General features: G+C 42.0%; 1 long non-coding RNA gene across 2 annotated transcripts in view; it reads left to right on the top strand.

The window, feature by feature from the left end:
• Nucleotides 1-18,899, top strand: part of LOC123606622 — a 438,079-nt gene that overhangs the window by 409,523 nt on the left and 9,657 nt on the right. Inside the window, exons 5-6 of one of the 2 annotated variants that reach the window (XR_006716397.1) lie at nt 14,793-14,881; nt 17,689-17,828. This is a non-coding gene — a long non-coding RNA (uncharacterized LOC123606622). Of the gene's footprint in view, nt 1-14,792; nt 14,882-16,985; nt 17,829-18,899 lie in introns of those variants that run through there. The other variant, XR_006716394.1, reaches the window with a different exon arrangement.

The raw sequence follows: 18,899 nt of genomic DNA, 5'->3' as shown, positions 1-18,899 counted from the left end.
TATTAGCAACCTTAACAAATTGTATTTAAATAGCAGATGCACATATAGCACTGTAATTAGAGTCATTGTTTAACTGCCGTCCTTCATTAGAAAGATAGAGTAATTTCTGGGGACCTGGCCAAGAAAGTATTCCCCACAGACTCCACGGTCAGGCTTCTGTTTCTGTAGCAGGCTGAATAGTAGTCCCCAAAGATACTAGGTCTTAATCCCCGGAACTCGTGAATGTTAACTTCTACAACAAAATCTTTGCATCTGTGATTTAGTTCAAGGCTCTTGAGATGCGGAGACTGTCCTGGGTTATCAGAGTGGAATCCCAATATAATCCTGTGTATCCTAATAAGAGTGATGCAGAGGAGAAGGCCATGGGAAGCCAGAGCGGGGAGAGATGTTTGAGGATGCTGACCTTGAGGAGTGGAGTCACATGACCACAGGCCAAGGAGTGCTGTGGCCCCCAGAAGCTCCAAGTGGCAAAGAGCAGATTTTCTCTGAGATCCTCCCTCGTGGTCCTGCCAACACCTTGGTTTCCGCCCAGAGATAGTGACTTTGGATTTGCAGCCTGCAGAACTGAAAGAGAATGGGTGTTTTAAGCCCCTGGTGTGTGGTAACTTGGTACAGCGGCCGCAGGAAATGAATAGAGTACCTACAGCCTCTCCCTGAGGGTGAATCTGAGTGCAGGACTGGGGTGCTAGAGCAGACTTCATTCCCACAGTTGAGCCCTCTCTCAGCCTCACCACATTCAGTCACTCCTGTAGGACACCTGTGGTCCTTATGCAAATGAACTGCATCTCCCCCTGTTTCCACTCACACCCAGAGGAACAGCTGAGTTCCTCTGGATCATTCGGGATCCTGCTATTCACAGCAGTCACTGTATTTGGGACACAGGTGTAAGAATAAGAGAGTATCACCCATCAACCATCCTCCCCGCCCGCCCCCCCCCCCCCCCCCCCCCCCCCCCCCCGCCACACACACCAAAAGCCACTCAGTGAACTGAGTGCACTTTCAGAATTCAGCAAAATCTATCTTCCGGCTCTTGACATCTAAGCCAAAACTTGGGTGAATCTCCTTTAGTGCGAAGTCCACACAGAAAGGAGAAGTGCTACTTTTCTTGCTTGAAGAGAAGCCCTTCCTAAAATCCAATCTCCCTTGAAGATTGTTTCTGGTCACGTGGGTGAGGAGCAATTTGTTTCTTCTCCCACCCACTACAACAGGTGAGCCATTACAACACAAGCAGAGGGTGTCGCCTGCGGTGACAATATGCATGGTCTCATCAGGTTTCCTCTTGTTGCTAACTGATTTCAGAAGATGTTACTCTCTGTATTTGTACTTTCAAAAATGCCCATTTTATTTAAAAAAATTTTTAAGGTTTTTAAAATTTATTTTTGAGATTGAGAGCGCGCGCAGGGGAGGGACAGAAGGAGAGGGGAACAGAAGATCTGAAGCAGGCTCTGTGCTCACAGTGGCAAGCACAGTTTGGGGCTCCAACTCACAGACTGTGAGATCATGACCTGAGCGGATGTTGGTCATTCAACCAACTGAGCCACCCAGGCTCCCAGGCCATTGCATTTTAGAACAGGGACCCCAGAGGTCTAGGGTGGCATCACATTAATTTCTGTTGTATGACTGCTAACAGTATCGTTTCTAGGAGCATGTGTATGACTAAATTAATTATAAGAGAGGAATATGGTGAATTCAGCACACTGATTCCCCTGAGCTTTATCTATTAAGGTATAATTCAGATAGATTCTAAATGTTAGTCAATTGAGTAGCTTTTGCAATATATGCTCGTTTTAATACCTCCGTGGATCTGTTTACTTGCTGAAAAGTATGAGTATCTCTTGGATCTTGATACTTTTTCCCAGGTTGTCTTAGTGCCTGAAATAGTAGCTAAGAAGCCAGATAGTGGAGGCAGAATATGAGAGTTCAAATCTCACCTGTAACCACTTATAAAATATGTAACCTTGGTCGTGACCTCGCTTGGTTTTAGTATCCTTAGATAAAAAAAAAAAAAAAAAAGAATTACAATAGTTCTTATCTCACAGGGTCTTTGCAAAGATTTTCTGAGATCTGCATGGAAAGTGTATAGCATAATGTCTCCAACGAAGACCAGGAACAAGGCAACGATGTCCCCTCTCATCACTGTTTTTAACAAACCAGATTATAGAGCAAAAGTAGCAGTAAAAGTAGCAGTGACTGAGACAAATGAAGAAATGGAGAAACATAAAAAATGGAAAAGCATTTTATTGAATTTATTGGCAATAGATGGGAATTGAGTACCCAGTACTTGACTTGAGGGCTTTAGGCTTTTTGTGAGGGAAGGGGGAGTCTATGAAGGTACCTAGGAAACATAAAGAAGGAGGCATCCTTTCTGTTTGTTTGTTAAAAGGACAGAAGCCTCTATAATACAGGAAGCTACTGGCACAGGCCAATCCCTGCTGTATCCTTTGCTTTTAGTGGAGTGTTTCTTTATGATGAACCTACATCAATTAGGATAAGTATTGGCTTCCTGTAACAAAGACCCAAACTACAGTAGCTCGAATAAGAGAGACATTTGTTTCTCTCTTGTGAACATGTAGCAGGTGGGCAGTTGAGGACTGACTGGCAACTCTGCTTCACAAAGTCCTCAGGACTTGGCCTCTTCCACTTAGTGCTCTGGTGTCTCTAGAGTGAGAGTTTTGTCCTCAGGGTCCCAACATGGTGGTTGGAATTCAAGCCATCCTATCCAAGTGCCACGAAAGGAAGAAGGGGCGGAGAAGAAAGGGACAAAGGGTATCTTAAGCTTTCTTTAGCAAAGTTTACTGAAATGGCATGACAGTTCCCTGCATTTCCCATTGGTCAGCACCTAGAGACATGGTTACATCAAGTTGTAAAGGAAACCAATAAATGTGGCTGTGAGTTTAATTAAAAATGGGGGGTTCTGTTACTATGGAGAAAGGAAAGGGCCGTGGTAATTGCCTAAATCCCAGCTCTCAGTCAGTGATTATTTTAACCAGTACATGTTAGTGTAACCTTCTTAGTATCAATATCAAACTGCCATTATGCAATGTAAAAGATGTGGCTACCTATAATTTAAAGTCGGTAGTAAGAGAATCTTGCTTCCTTCCTTGATTCTGATAAATCTGAACAGCTCTTCTAAAGGGTGATCTAATGTTTGAGTTCTCACTACAAGTGACGGTTAGGAATCAGACATAACTGGATTCACATCCTAGCTCTCCCACTTAGTAGCTATGTGACTTAGAGAAGATTACTTAAGTTCTCAGGACTTCAATTTCATTATGCTTTTATGGGCGTGACACCCATAACCAAAGATATTGTTAGGATTAGATATCAGTAGAGATGTTAAATACCTGGCATGTAGGTACAGTTGATAGAATAAATAAGAACTTCTGTTTCCTCCTCTGTGAATACACATTATCCTTTGTTTTCTGGAAGCTTCTCTTCTGCTCTCTGACGATTTCTATACTTCCAGCCTCCCAAAACATCTTCTTTTCTCCCTGGTTTGGATGTTTTCTAACCAAGTCACCTAAAGGGGTAGCCCTAGCATATTCAAGGTACACCATCAACTGTTGTAATTGCTATGTTGTCATTGAACACAAGAAATGAACTACAGCCAGGAGCACATTCCATGGACTGGTGCTCACCCAGAAACATGCAGAATACACTCAGCTACAACTAAGATTTCCATAAATATAAATGAAAATGTGCACAGGGATAAGAAGTTACTTTTTAATGAGCAGTAGATGATCAAGGTGGAATCAAATTTCCTGGAAGAGCTGGAGCAAATGAGGTCCTGAAAGTAATTGCTTGATGTTGACTTAAGGGAGTCTACATTGACCAAGGACCAGTGCTCTAGACTGAATATTTGTATTCCCCAACATTCATATTAAATCAACATATATTTGGAGGGGGACCTTTAAGAGGTGCATAGGTCATGAGGGTGGAGCCCTCATAAGTTATATATAAAAAAAAAAGACTTCGGAGAGCTCCCTTCTCTGCCCTGCCTTGTGAAGTTGTAGGGCCATCTATGAACTAAGAAGTGGGTCATGACTACACCCTCAATCTACTGATGTTTTGATCTTGAGCTTCCCAGCCTCCAGAGCTATGAGAACTAAACGTGTATTGTTTATAAGACACTCAGTTGACGGGATTCTGCTACAGCAGCTCAGGCTGACTAAGACAACCTGGCTCCCACCCAACCCGGTTCCCATGTTCTCTCCTCATGCTTTTCTTTGCTAATAGCATTTATTTTCTCACAGTGCTGGGATCTAGAAGTCTGAAATCAAGGTATCAGCAGGACTATGCTCCCTCTGACCCTGGAAAGTCATTTGTTGCTCCTGCCTCTTTTCTGGTTTAGCTGGTAATCCTTGCCTTGCTGCTGTACCACTCCAGTTTCTACCTCCGTTGTCGCATGGTGATCTCCCTGTGTGTCTCTGGTCTTTTCCTCTTAGGGGAAACCACAGTCATGTTGGCTTAGGTGCCAATTTAAAGATCTCATTTGAACTTGGTTACGTCTTCAAAAACCTTGTTTTCAAATGTGGTCACATTCACAGGTACCAAGAGTTAGGACTTTAACATACCTTTTTGGGGGACACCATTCAATCCTTAACACTTACGTAGAATTTTGAGAAATTATAATTAATTAGAACAGATTCAAGGTTAACCCCATGAAAATTTCACTGACTTCTGATTGCATTCTGATAATCTTGGTTAGCAGAAAAAATAGGATAGGGTCATGTGCTGTTGGCACTGGAGAAGCTGAGGACCCGGCATGAGCTTTGGAACTGAGTCTTGAATGTGAATGTGGCCATTGCCAGATAGATCCCAAAAGGTGAACCATTTTCATCCTGCTTAGGAGTGGAGCTGGGATGTCAAGGAAGAGGGGGCCAAGTAGTTGCATAGGAGGTCAAAGTCAGGAGGCGGGTTGTACTAAAATTGTGTGTGTGTGTGTGTGTGTGTGCGCGCGCGCATAGTTTTATGAGTGACCATGTGCATGTGAATGAGTGTGAGTGTGAAAGTTTGTGTATATGAGTGAATGTGTATGTATGTGGTGAGTGTGTGTGTGTGTGTGTGTGTGTGTGCGTGTGTGTGTGTGTGAAATTTCTAGAAGGCAATAATGGGAACCCTGGGTATTAATAGCAGTTAGGTGGGTGGGGAGAAAAGACCATCACAGGGGCAGACCAGCTAACTATAGAAAGTTAGAATGTGACTTTCTAATGAAAGGGAACACAGAAGACTCTGTAAAATTAGAAACCTGAAAGTATGTGCCAGGTTTATATTCAGTTGCCTTATGTTTCTCTTCCTCCATTATTTAGGATGAATGGCTATAGGCCAGATCCAATTGTAGTTTTTGCCTCCGATTTTTTTTTAATGAGAAACAAACACTAGTATTTTTTATTCTATCATATTTAGAAAACTATATCTCTTCCTCCCTCTTTTTTCATTCTACTCTAATATAAGAAGCACCCAACAGATTGAGATAAGTCTTGCCAAGAAAGTTTTATTATGAAGATGAAAATGCACAGAGAAAAGTTTTAGTCTGAGAATACAAGGTATTTAGATAGCTTTAAAAAAAAAAAGGAACTCTAAATTCTAATCCATGGGCACATTTTGCTGTAATTATTTTATTTGCCATTAGCAATAAATCTTAAGCCATAGAGCAACCAAAAACCTATTTCGGAACCTAGTACCAGCGAATGAACCATTATCTCTACCTATCCCACTTATTCTCGCTTTACTTTCCAAGTCCTTTGATGTCACATTCACAGAGTTTGACTGTAATGAAATAATGCAAAAGAACAAGACAGAATGGAAAGTGAAACTAGCTTTGAAGCTATTTTTCCTGGAGAAAAAAAAAATGAAAGAATTCCCAAGAACAAGATACACCAACGGGAGATGAATATCCTGTAACTTTTTCTATAAAATAAATATGAATCAGAATATGGTGCCCTCCACATGGAAGACACTAAATAGGAACTTGTTTATGATGATGGTGGTGGGCGTGGTGATTCGAGATCTGGAATAACTTGAACCAAAAAGAATATTCATGTGGCAGATTGGGTTTTTCAAAGATGGCCATAATAAGATGGCCTCAATTAGAGAGGGCCATCACAAAACTTGGTCTTCCCACCATATGCTCTTAGAATGCGACCTTGACATACCTATTTTATTATGTCATGGTATGACCTTGACTTATGTTTGTGTATGTTGCCTCCCTCTCATCCCCCACAGACCTTTGTAACTGCTGTGCCCGACAGAATGTGGCAGCAGTGATGTTGGATGACTTCCAAAGCTAGGACACAATATGTAATAGGGCTTCTATTTGGTGTTCTCTCTCCATTTCTCCCTGTCTCCCTCTCTTCCTCTCTCTCTCTCCCTCTCTGATTGTCCTTGAGGCCCAGCCACCAATCTGAAGAAGAAAGCCTACATGATGAGACCGGATTGTGGGTGTTCCAGCTGACAGTGCTAACTAGGCCCGCCACTAATAGCCAACATCACTGCCAGATTGTGACTGAAGGAGTCTTCAAATGATTCCAGCCCCCATCCCCCAGCCTGCAAACTTTCCAGCTGAGGCCCCAGATCCAGTGACCTGTCTGAATTTCTGACCTACAGGAAATGGGAAAGATAATAAACAATTATTGTTTTAAATCATTAACTTTTGGGGAGTAATTTGTTATGCAGCAATCGCAAACCTCCTTAGAGAATTCAGGGATGCTACCAGATGATGCACATAGGGAGCTGGGAGATTCTGCTTCTCGTAGTATTACCTTGCTTGACTGGTGCAAGAGCTTTCTTTCTGTCCTGGGTGTTCCTTCTTGACCCAACTTCCCATCATTGCTGGCCTCAGCCACTAGGCTCTCATAGGCTCTTCAAACTGTGGCCTCAAAGTTATGGTTAGGGTTCCATAGTCTACTATCCAAATCTTTATTGTGTGGTCACATAACGTACTTGTTTTGAGTTTTTGCCTATGTTGTATAGATGAATGCTTTCCAACCTTCTAACAAGCTTTCAGATGCTTCTGCTACAGGTCTGTGGACCACACTTGGAATCGAGAATAGAGAAGGTTGTGTGGAAAAAAAAACAAACAAAAACAAACAAAACAAAAAACTTGTGTGTGATTCACCCCCAAGGAAAGAAACCAGGGATAATACTGTAATTGAACATCTACCTACCTAGTTGTGCCGCCTATATCAACTCTAGTCCTCATGACACTGATGCAAGGTAAATGTTATCTCCACATTGACTGTGTAGTAAGTAAGGTTCATAGAGATTAGGTAAGCAAGCAAAGCCATTTTAATTGAAGAAAAAGTGACGAATGAGCAGGACATTCTAATTCCAGTGATGTGCTTTTTCCCATTTTAATGTCAGCTGAACCACAAAAATGTTCATTTTTCTCTCTTCTTACTTCCTAAGCTTGTGATTGGTTCTCTGGTTATTTTATTTTTGAATGAAGAGAAACTTTTGAAATGGCTCTGTACAATAGAACTTTCTGCAATTACAGAAATATTCTACATTTATTCCTTCAAATATTGTAGCCACATGTGGCTCTTGAGAATTGAAATGTGGCTGGTGTGACTGGAAAACTAAAATTTTCATTGAATTGCATTTTACTTAAAATTTTAAATATTTATAGCTATTGGCTAAAAAAAGTGGCTAATTCTCGTTGGCTGCTGTATAGGACAGCACAGCTTTATGGAAAGGGTCCTGCGGTCGTTGAGTTTGAAAGCTGACCTGGATATGCACTGGAGGTATATGTGCCATTTCATACAGTGTTTGTAATTTTCATCCATAATCCGTAATCTTTACTCCTCTCTTTTTCCCTTGTCTAAATCACATGGCATCAAACGACTTCTTTCTTTTGGATTCACATCCTTTAAACAGAAGTTTTAAACATGGTACAAATACTGGAAGCCACAAGGAGGAAGAAATGCCAGTTCAGGAAGGGGGAGGATTTGCTGGGGGGTGGTCCCTTAAGAGACTAGAATAGCAAGTGGAAACCACTGTTCCATTCTTTCAAGGTTTGGGAAAAGAATGGAAAAGATGTGTTCAGATTCTTTACTTTTCTCTTGGGATTTCTGCCAATTAGAATGCTTTCAGATATGAGGTAAAGAAACCTTCACTCAAATGGCTGTAAACAATGAAGAAGTGTATTATTTCACATAGGTGGAAGTCCAGGGTGGGGTAGGCTTCAGAGTCCAGTTACTCTGAACAGCCACTCATAGGGGTCAGCAATAAGGTACTGCAGACTTTTTGTTTGTTTGTTTGTTTGAGGGATAGTTATTCAGGAATTTGGGTTAATGATATTGCCTAGGATTTTGTCATGGGTTGAACAGTTAACATAACATTAACTCAATTATCATGATCGTTAACAAATGTCCATTGAGTGTCAACCATGTACAGGACACTGGGGCTTGGTACTAGAAACTCAAAAAATAAATAAACACCTTCACTTAGAGTTTGGAAAGAGCACACGGGCTTCAAAAGGTGTGCTGGAATTTGCTTTTCAAGGAAAATTGCAATCTGCTTGTTTCAGGTCTGTTTTCCTCTTAACTCATCCACTCAAAAGTTCCTAGGGGCTATGATAGACCAGGTGCTGTGCTAAGCCAAGGGTAGGGCAGAGTGGTAAGGATACAGAGATGAGAAGAGATAGTCCCAGTGTAACAGGGAGCAGTTCAACCCCCCACATGGTATAGTCAGAACTAAACAGAAATCTTGCTAATCTTTGTGGGAGTCCAGAGAAGCAGCTTTTTTACTGTGGTATTTGGAGCACTGGTTGCTTACATCTGCCTAAGAATGAACTATGTACCTGGGACTGCACCAGGCACTTGAAATATATCTCATTTAATATAATTTAATTTATCGTTCTTTGGGATCGTTTTAGGTAGATATTCTTACCCTAATTTTACAATCCCATGGATTTCCCCTGGATGGTAACTGAAACTTCTTTGAAAGGAGATAAAATACCATTCCTGGAACACTCCCAGTATTCATTTGAGTGTGCTGATTTGCATAAGAGGGTCTGAGGTTTAAGAAGGACTTGAACTCTTAGGGGGGAACAGTGGGAGAACCTCTGGGAGGAAAGGCCAAATGGGGAGGAGGTGGCCCAGTGAGTTGACTCACTTGAAGATTTGCTCAGGGCTTAAAGGTTTGGCGATGTCTGGATAGAGATAGGCCCTGTATTTACTATCTGTAATTATCTGGGGAAGAAGAACTATCAAACTTTGGAACCCAATTAGTATTGTTGCATCATCTTAGGAACTCCTTGACTGACCAAAACATGTGAGAGAGGAACTTTCTCTCTTGTTCAAAAAAGAACTGTTAAGAAACAGTAGTGGTGTTGCCCGCAGACTTGAGCAAGGAGGATCAAGATGGTGACAGGGATGGTGGTAGATGTTTCTCTTGAGCAGCAGTGAGTCTGCTCCAACTGGCAAGGAAAATCACTCACCCTTAGGTGACTGAGATGACTGTGACATTAATAATAAGGGCAAAATTCCAGCCGCCAAGTACACTGCATGCATCAGCTTGGTCTGGATTTAGAGAAACCAGAAATGAATTGCCTTTCAGTTGGCTGGGGGAGGAACGGGGTGGTCAAGCCAGTGAGAATCAGGGATGTGTAAGTGCCTAGATTTTTACCCCTAGCGTAGTGGAGCTCTTTGAGTTGCCTACAGATGAGAAAACTGAAGGTTATTCATTGCTCATGGTCATGGAACCAGGACATAGCAGAGCCAGGATTCAAACCCATATTCTTTGGACTATGAATGTATTCCTCTTGCGAGGTGACCTTTGAATAGAGGCTTTGTAAGTGGAAAGGGAGCATTTAGATCATTCCAGAGACAGACGCAGCCAAGTTTGCAAAGACCCAAAGGTTGAAAGAGCAGTGTGTTTTGGAGACGAGGCCATGTAATTTGTAATTCAACAAGACTGATGATAGACTTCACAGGGAAGTGACAAGTGGTGATCCTGAAAAGACATGGCGGGGTAGGTTGTGCAGAGCTCTGTGTGTCTTGCTAAGTCACAACATCTAGACCTCTCTTAACTCACGCTCCCACTTTTTGATAAGCACAAAAATTGAATTTCCTCCTTTATGGTTACTTGAAATATCAAGTACAGTAAATATGTTGACCCAAAACATCACAGTAGTGACAATTTTTAGAATGTGAATTTTTAAAATGACTATGTTGTTGAGTTCATTTGGTATTTTCTATCTCCATTGCCTGAAGGTAGGTAGAATTGAGAGTCATGGAGATCAGGCTGAGGCTGTTATACTTGATAAAAGCAGGAGAAAGGAGAGAACAGAACAAAAGGAGAAAGAACAGAATCAAGAACCATTTCAGAGAAAGAATTGAGACAAGCTCTCATAAGAGAGAACTACTGAATTTTTAACCTGCCTTAAGTATTGAGGACTTTTGTTTTGAACCAGGAAGCTGCCATATTCCAACTCTGCGTAGACATTGGAATTTGATTTCAAGTTCAAGAATGACTACAAGAAGTGAATTTTAGGCCTGGTAGATACTCTGCTCTTCACAACATCAATATAAATGGGTGTTTTGTGTCAAAACGAAAGAATCTATGGCTTTAATTATTTATCCCTCAAAGCAACTGGATACTTTGCCTCCTGCATATCACTTATAGTAACTTCAGTTGATTGTTGCAGGCACTGTTGCATGTATCATCTCATCAAATCTCACAGTAATGCTGTGGATTAGTTATTATTAGCCTCATGTTATAGAGAAGGAAACGGGGCCTCACAAATTTCATACAGCTGGTTGAAGTGGTGAAGTTGGAATGGGAGCTCAGGCCTGTTTCACGTCGGAGGAATTCTGAATGTGTGAGGACCTGATGCAGAGGGAGTTCGGGGGCTTACACCATGAGCTAGGATGTGGTCGTATCCCCGTCTATCAGCCAGGCAGAGATGCGGGCGGTGCGGGCAGCAAATGCTTCCCGGAGTCGGGGCACATCATTCCTGTAAGGCAATCTTTATTCTGTGCCAGAGGAGGCCCCACTAGGACTTTGGCTTGAAACAGAGAAGGCAAAACTCAGTCCCCGTTCTGATCCAGGTGGAATATGGAATGGTTCTAGGGGAACACAGGGCCAGGAATAGAATCTCCGAGAAGAGAGAGAATTCTCCAGCACCTCTGGCTCAGTGGCCCCAGCTATTGAATGACCTTGACCCTTCCTTACTGGGGTTATATTAAATACTTTGTACGTCATTTTTTGCACTTACCTTTTTTTTTAAGTGATTATTTAAACATAATTCTGAAAAAGGTGAACATGTTTTGGCTTTAAGAATTCAGACATCATAAAATCCTGAAGCAGCTTTTAAACATTTAACAACAGGCTGCAATTGTGAAAGAAACAAGTTATAAATGGCATTTAAACAAATTGAATTCTTTTCTCCCAACCGATAAGGACTTCTCCCCTGGAACCACAAGATACCATTCCCCTTATCATCTATAGAAGGCTTTTTATTTGTCATGGATTCTGGAAGAAAAAAAGTGCATCATGTATGCTTATCTAATGTAGCCGTTTTAAACTTAACAGATGGCTTTCTAAAAGCCACTTGTGCATTATTTCTAATAGGCCTACAACTTAAATTACTAAGGTTTAAAAGTGCACGAAGATATCGCGAAGGCCCTTGGCTACTGTCAGACTCTGTTCTCCATGTACTTGGCACCTAAGTCTAGGTCAGACAAGTCCCAGCTGTAATTTGATAATGGCCAATCTCAGTACTGTGATATATGGCCCTAGAAATTAGGAAGAGAAAAGCCATCTCTGAAAGAGTTGAAATTTGTTACCACTTAACTGGCAGAAGCTGAATAGAGTATGGTGGAACAATGAATCCACATTTCTTTGGAAGAGGAAACTAAGTAAGAATGGAACAATCTATAAATGTGGGAGGAGAGTAGGTAGTGAGTCTCCCAAGGTTAACCACAATGCCAGTACTTGTTTTCCCAAGTTGGAAAAAAACAAAGTTTTGCACCACCCAAAATGAAGTCAGACCAAGCCCATCATGTTTTAAATATGTGGTGATGTTTTCTTTAGAAAGGGCCCCTGAAGAAGACATAAGAAAGAACAGTTCTGCCCGCAGGCCCGGTTGCACGCTGACTTTGACGGCTCCTGTGGGCTTTCATGTGGCTATTTATTCGAATAAATAATGGAACCACATTCTCACGCAAGGACTGCTAATTCTGCAGCCTCCTGAGATCCAGAAGTTACCACAAAACCAAACCTTGTACTTACATGTGCAAGGGGGTCTGGAACTCTAACAAGGAGCTTGCGTCTCTCTCTGGCTAGCTAATGTCAGGAATCTTTGTTGCATCTGCATTTAGAATGTTCTGTTGTTGGTTGGCTGGTCAGTTGGTTGGTTGGTTGGTGGTGTCTTCCACAGTTACATTTGGAGGTAGTGATGGAGGAATGGAATACTTGGACGGATTTGGAAAAAGGTTGACAATGGCCTCTTTCACATGAATCTAGCTGTACCATTAAGTTTCCAAAGAGGTGGCTTGTCAATTATTTAGAGGATGGAGGGAATAAGCAATCGACTGTTCCTTCTCACTGGATGTTGCTATGGGAATGCATGCTAAACAGCCAAAGCAAAGGGCCAACTACTCTCCTCCTCAAGGAGGTCTCTCACATTTCTCATCTAGTGACCACCGAAGGGGTTCATATGGTTTGCTGTAATGAGGGAGGGAAGTGAAAGTAAATGCATATCCCTTTTTTGCTGACCTCTCGAGACTACAATGACCTCTCATTGCCATACTCCCCAGGCCCACAGGGAGCCCTCTCACTACTAAGCCTCTTGGAAATTGAGTTCCAGGCCAATGAGAATTAATGGAAGAAAAGACAAGAAGGAAGGAAAGAAGGAAGGAAAGAAAAACAAGTGGGTCGTCACTTTAACAGTGGTCAGACTTCCACTTGAAAACAGATGGAATGAAATACAGAGTGTGGTTACTATAAATAAAGAATGCATAAAACGCTGTCCATTAAGTTAGGTACACATTTTTACCACGACCTACTTGTAGCCTTTCAAGTGATTCTTTTTACTTAGATGCTATGGAACTGAAGACTTTTTTAAGTTTCTTTATTCGCGACTGCTGTCTGCAGAACCACACATTTGAAAAAGGTGGACTAACTCGTAGTTTCCTCAGTAACTGCCTGCTGATGGCTTCTCCCCCTCATCATAGCTCCTTGAGGAGGCACTGGTTCTTACTCACTGCTATGTACCCAGGACTTTGTGCATTGGAGACACTCTACAGATAGCAAATGAATGAATGGGCAACAAAGAGAATTAAAGAGTTAAGAGTTGAGTGCTCTGTAACAAATGCACTAAATAAACATTAAGGGTAATTACCTTGTGCATCCATAATAGTGACGTTAGGGTGAAAAATACTTTACACGTCTACATGAAGATTCAGTTTTAGGAATGAGTGATGGCAAGAAAAGGTAAGAATCAAACATCAGTAAAGCTGCAGCATCCAAGGACTGACACAAAAGTAATTAGTAGTCAGTGGCAGGCTAATTTTTAAAGACTCTAATCAGTCATTTGCAAGGAGAGTTTAAAAAAAAAGATCTAGGAAGCATCAGTCTGTCTTGTGCACCATCTCTTTATGACTCAACTGCTTTCTTCAAGTAAGTCAGTCTTCCAAGGGTGTGACACTGACCTTTTAAAGCCACTAAATTGGCAATACTTGTCCCCCCCATCCCCCTCCAAGACTAATCACTTATTCTTTAATTCATTATATATTTTTTAAATGCCTATTATAGATCACTGCATTAGCCCTGTGGAATAGAAAAAAGATTGTACTCACAGTCCTTACTTTGGTTACTTATTACATGTCTTAGTCTGTTCAGGCTGCTATAACAAAAATACCATAGACTGTGTGGCTTAGAAACAATAGAAATTTAGGTCTCACAGTTCTGGAGGCTGGAAGTCTTGGATTAGGGTGCCAGCAGGGTCAGGTAAGGATCCTCTTCTGGGTTTCAGATTGCCAACTTGTCATTGTGTCCTCACATGGCCAAAGGGACTAGGGAGTACCCTGGAGATAGCTCTGTAAGGGCACTAGTTGCATTGGTAAGAACTTTGGCCTTGTTCTTACCACCTTCCAAAGACCCTACCTCCTAATACCATCACCTTGGCAGTTAGGTTTCAACATCTGAATTTGGGGGGCACATATAATACCATAGTATAACCAACCTAATTGGGGAGAAAGGATATAAGCCCATGAAAAACTAAGGTGATAAACAATGAAAATGACAACACATACACACACACACACACAAATGTCAAAAGGCAGTATGTGATCAGAAACTTGAAGAAAGAAGTCCACCTAGAGCTTTACTTTCTTTTAGGAGCCATCACTTCCTCATCCTAATACACAGAATTACTATAGAAGCCATGTTCCCATAGCGTGAACCTACCTGCCATTCAACCCAGAGTTGAATGAACCAAGGGTGGCCCCTGACTAGGCTGGACCAATGAGTTCCTTTTCTAGGAATTTGGAATTTGGCATATGATTCCAGTTTAGTTTGGTTATCCCCCTTAGTAGAAGAGATGTAAACATTGGTAGTGGCTATTTTCTACCATGACAAAGCCAAGAAAGTCAGTGGCTGGGTGGGAAAAGAATGAAGCAAATGTGAGGAGAGCCGCAAAGATAAGAGAAGGTGAAAAAGGGCTCTGGTTCCCTCACGGGCTCTTGTCTTTGTTTTTAAGAGTCTTCAGATTCACTTTTCTTCTTGTCTTGTTCTCCATGAGACATTTTTGTATCCATTTAAGGGTACACTTCTACTTGCTCCTGCAGAAAACAGCTTCATCTTTAACAACGTGACTAGCTGATCTGACATCTGGCTGGCTTGCATCAATGGAAATGCAACGACTTCCTGGTCCAAGGTGAGGACACTTTCCTAATTGTCCCTTCCTCCTGCCATGTGCGTCCACTAGCCCCTCTCATCTCATACCATCTCACACTTGCGTTCTTCCAAAGCTCTGTCACTACCCTTTCGTTCAGCCTCCAAAGTGGACAAGCCCTTCAAATATTTCACCTCATTTAATCCTTACAGTAACCTTTTGAGGTAAATACTGTCAACTCCATTTTGCAGACAAATCTGATGCACAAAGAAATTGAGCAATTTACCCACCATTACGTACCCAATAAGCGATAGAGCCATGGTGTGAACAGAAGCAGTGTGACTCCTGAGCACATGCTCCCAACACTAAGATCCTCCCCTTCCTGCTGGTACAACAGAGGGAGCATTACATAAAATGATCTTTTCTTGAGCACTTGAAACCATTAGGACGATTCTATTCTTGCCATTCTACATGTTAGTGCCATAAAACAAACTTCATTGCACACATGAGGTTGGTGCTTACTAATCCCGTTCCTCTTGCTAGACACACTGGAAGTCTAAGTTCCCTGCTCTCTCCTGAAGTTAAGTTGGAGACAGTGCTGCATTTTGGCCAATGGAATGGGGTGAAAGGTGATACATGCTCCTTCCAAGCCTGGGCATAAACTTCTCTAGATAGTTTTCTATGCTCTTTCTTCTCCTTCCTTGTGTATAAGGAGTCCATATCCTGTGGATGACGGTGGCACAAGCTACGAGGAGACTAGATCTTTCACACATTCCGTGGAGGTGAGCTCTCTAGGAGAACCATCCAACCCTCACGCACTGGGACATGAGCGGGAAATAAATGGTTATTGTGCTGAACTACTGCAATTTAAGGTGGTTTGTTACAGGAGCTTCCAGCGTTTCCTTACTGATCCACCTACTGAATTCTGAAAATTAGGTGAGCATGATGGCAGCCAATAAAGTAGGCATTTGGGTATACATACCAAGGTTGTTTTTTATGGACATTTCATCCTTTAAGAAATCAGGTTGGTAGTGTTAATGAAAGAAAGTATTGATAATATTCTCAAAAGGCACTCAGCCCAGTGCTTCTGTGGTTGTTAAGAGGACAGTACCATGGGAGTCTTTGCCATAGCTGATGGAGTAAATTTTTCTGTGGCTCCTCAGAGCAATTCCCTGGGTGGTAGGGTCAGCTCTGTGCTCATGCAGGGACAGGGACTTCAGTCAGATAGGGGAATTACATTTCAGGACGGGATGCTCAGGGGCTGAGGTCCAATTTACGTAGAGGCTGCTTTTTAGTTGCTGTCGTCTGGACAGCAGTGGAGCAGGATAGAAGATTTTTTTTTTTTTTTTTTACTTACATACAGTGTGACCATTCAGTCTCCTTAAACCCATCACTGTCGGGGCTTTCTCCATTCCGTCATGTTAGAAAGGGGAGTCACTGTTGTCCAGATGGAAAACTTCTGGCTTGGGTGAATGGAGGAAGATAGGATGCCATGGAGTTGATTAAGAATGAAACCTTATTTTTGCAGGTTACCTATTGGAGCTATAGAATAAAAATAGTTTCCTTAGGTTAGGAAGTCCAAACTGGAAGCTGACAAAGTCTTTTGGGGAAGCGTTTGAAAATATGCAGTAAAAGTTGCTAAGTTTAATGTTAATCTCATCATTAAGTCAAAGGTCAAGGTTTTATTTCCAATTACATTTATCATGAACTTATCAAAATGGCCTTGCTGCATTTCTAAATGATCTCCACAATCCCTCTATGGTTTTGTTAAATTATCATCTTGCAAACGAACCTTCCGAATTTCCCAGTGCAAAAGGCTCTCTGCCTGACCACATGAAGGTGAGGAGAGACACAAGGGCTAAAATCTATGTTTCTGTTCTATTGTTACAGTTTGAATTAAATGACCTAAGAATATCCACCATTGCTTCAAAATACGCTGGGCTGCCAAGAGATCACTGCATTAAGATTCAAGGACATGGGCTTTGGAGATGTCATGCTTAAGATAATCTGGGGCTATTGTTTTTCTATATTATTATCTACTCAACTAATACTTCCTCAATGTCTCCATGTTCCGTGCACTAAGTGCGACAGAACTGCTACCTCCTGTCTGGTGGGGCAATTATTTACAATTTGTTGCCACTTCTGCTAGAGCAAACCCTATTTTAATACATTACAATACATAGTGGGTGCTCAGTAAATGTTTGTTGAATGGATGCATGAGCCCATTATGAAACCTGAGAAATTCAATGTGAGCCGCTGCATCACCTCACCTCTGCTTTACCTCAGTCTGGGTCCCCGTGAAAAGGATTCACTCTCCCACTTCACAAAAGGAAAATACTTGTTTCTACAATGTATTCATGCAACCAACATTTACCGAGAGGCTCTTTCGCGGTGGGCATAGTGCTGGGCACAGTGGCTAAGAGACACCTGGGTTCTGACCTCTCCTTGCAGCCCCAGCGTACTGGTTGACCCACGATTTATTGACTTGAGTAGTTGGGTAATTACTCAGTGAAGCACTGCTGCCTTTGAAAATGTCTCCTTTCTTTCCCCCTGAATTATTACAAGAGAGGAGAGAGGGAGGCAGCTGAGTGGTATGAATGTCAGGGCCATAATAAACCCTGATTTACTTAAGGGTACGTGGAATGAAACAAATCAAGTGTTAACCAACATTTTCTTTGAAATGAGGTTGGGAAGGATTAGCTTAGAGGAGGGTATCATTAGAAAGAGAAGAGCCATTAATCACTGTCCCAAAATAATCCAAGTTGAGTATCTTATTGTTTAATTATTTTTAATCTTTTGGAAATACAGAGCCGCCCCAGGGTGTTTTCTTTTCTCTCTCCCTCCTACAGAGCAGCCTGCTCTGGGAGCTGAAGTCCTCCTGTGTATTCCTTGAACTGGATCCAAATTCATTACAGACAGACTGTGAAGCGGACATAGATGATGAAGCTGGTGAAGAGGAGGGGGCAGGAGGGAAGGCAAGCAAGGGACGGTAAGTAGCCAGGGCTTGTTTTAAAAGTTGAAAGGTGACCTTTGACCTTCTTGTGACTCATAAAGCACTTTATGACTCCCACCCCTTGGTCAAGAATTTTCAAGCTCCACAAAAGGGCTTTTAGCTCAAATGCCGTTTTAACCAAGCTTCACAAGGACGAGTTATTTTCGTTTCTGTGTTGACCAAGTAAAGTTCTTCGCTTTGACTACCTAAAAGCCCACCAACTTGGTTGAGCCCGTGTCTGTTTGCCGGGTCATGCACTTTGCCCAGGCATAGAACAAGGGGAGTGAGGTTTGACTTCTCAGTTGTGGGAAATGGATCACGAGATGTCTGATTTAGGCACATAGATGGATTAGGGCTGCCGATGGGCAGAATAAAGACAGGAGAATTTTCCAGTCCAGAGTCGTTCAAAGTTCTCAACCCTCATGAGGCAAACTAATGGAATCCCTGGAGGAGGATTTCTGGGCTCAGTACCCTAGGCCCATCCGCAGGACTTTCTATCACTTTGATGATTCAGCATCAGAATCTCTCGTGCTGCAGTATGCCTGATAAAGAGTACCAATTATTCCGTTCACTACTGTTGAAATGTCCAGTTTCCCTCTGCGAAAGGCAACTCTTAGAGACCCCAGTGGGATTCAAATGCAGTTCAGATGCCCTGTGACCAAGGTGTTTGGGCAGTAAGCTATAGAGGGCCATAGGTGCTAGAAGATTTGAATTTCTCTGTTTTGTTTTACCCATTTGCCCATATTTTTTGAACTCTATTTCCCAAGCCAGAAAACATGATTAAAGAATTATAGCCAGTCTTCTTTTAACAGGCCTGGCAAGTGCTCTTGCAGTAGATTAAAGATGGCTACAAATTCTCCAACATTCCTTCAATGACAAAGTGAAGCTCTGTCTCTTCACCTTGAATCTGGACAAGATTCTGGGACTGCTTGACCAATAGAATTCTTGGGAGGTGACACCTTTGTGGCCCTTTGTGGCAATTGGTTTCTGGACTATGTTGCTTGGGTTTAAGATAAAACATCTGAATTTGGTGACACACAGGGGTCTCTTACAATTGTGAGAAAAGGA

Source organism: Leopardus geoffroyi, chromosome A1 (genome assembly GCF_018350155.1).
Source record: "Leopardus geoffroyi isolate Oge1 chromosome A1, O.geoffroyi_Oge1_pat1.0, whole genome shotgun sequence".
NCBI lineage: Eukaryota > Metazoa > Chordata > Mammalia > Carnivora > Felidae > Leopardus > Leopardus geoffroyi.
Note: the sequence above shows the minus strand (reverse complement) of the source record. Positions and strands in the feature narration are given on the sequence as shown.